Here is a 676-nt window from a genome sequence, read left to right as displayed (position 1 = left end):
AATAATAGAAGAACATGTGAATTGGCGGTACATTATAATAGTTCCCAACATGATATTTCTCAAATGAGATTTACCGTCATTGAACAAGTGGTATCCTTCCAAAATCCAGTACATTTAGACCAGTTACTGCTCACAAGAGAAGCTTATTGGATGACGCAACTATTCACATTCAATCCGCATGGCCTTAACAAAAGGCGGGAATTTCGCTCCAAAAATCGTATTAATTACAACAATTAATTTGACCTTTTCACCTGTTCTTGCTTCGTGAATGATTGTGACCTGTCCAGTTTCTTTTGTATGCATTTGTCAATTGTTGTGCGACTTGCTTGCTGCGTTCATGGGCCCCGTTGGGGGATTCTGCTATATTTTTTTTTGGCGGGCTGTGCATGGTCCCCCAGCAGGGAACTTATTACGGCATTGTTTAAGGGCCCTGCTTTGGGACCTTGTTGTAGCTCCCATTATGATCATTCAGAGGCCTTCTGCGGGGAATTTGTTAAGTTTGGCTTGTCGCGTAACTTTAAACTCTTGCTTTTATTTTAACTGTTGTGATTAAAACCTCTTTGTATTTTTAATTAAGTTGCCTATATAAGCCTGTACTTCCGATACACGCAGCCATTGTAAATAGTTTTTAGTTTTTAGATTTTAACTTTCGTCTGAAGAAGGCTGAACAGCCGAA

The sequence above is a fragment of the Montipora foliosa genome, chromosome 1, assembly GCF_036669935.1.
Source record: "Montipora foliosa isolate CH-2021 chromosome 1, ASM3666993v2, whole genome shotgun sequence".
NCBI classification, from domain to species: domain Eukaryota; kingdom Metazoa; phylum Cnidaria; class Anthozoa; order Scleractinia; family Acroporidae; genus Montipora; species Montipora foliosa.
Note: the sequence above shows the minus strand (reverse complement) of the source record.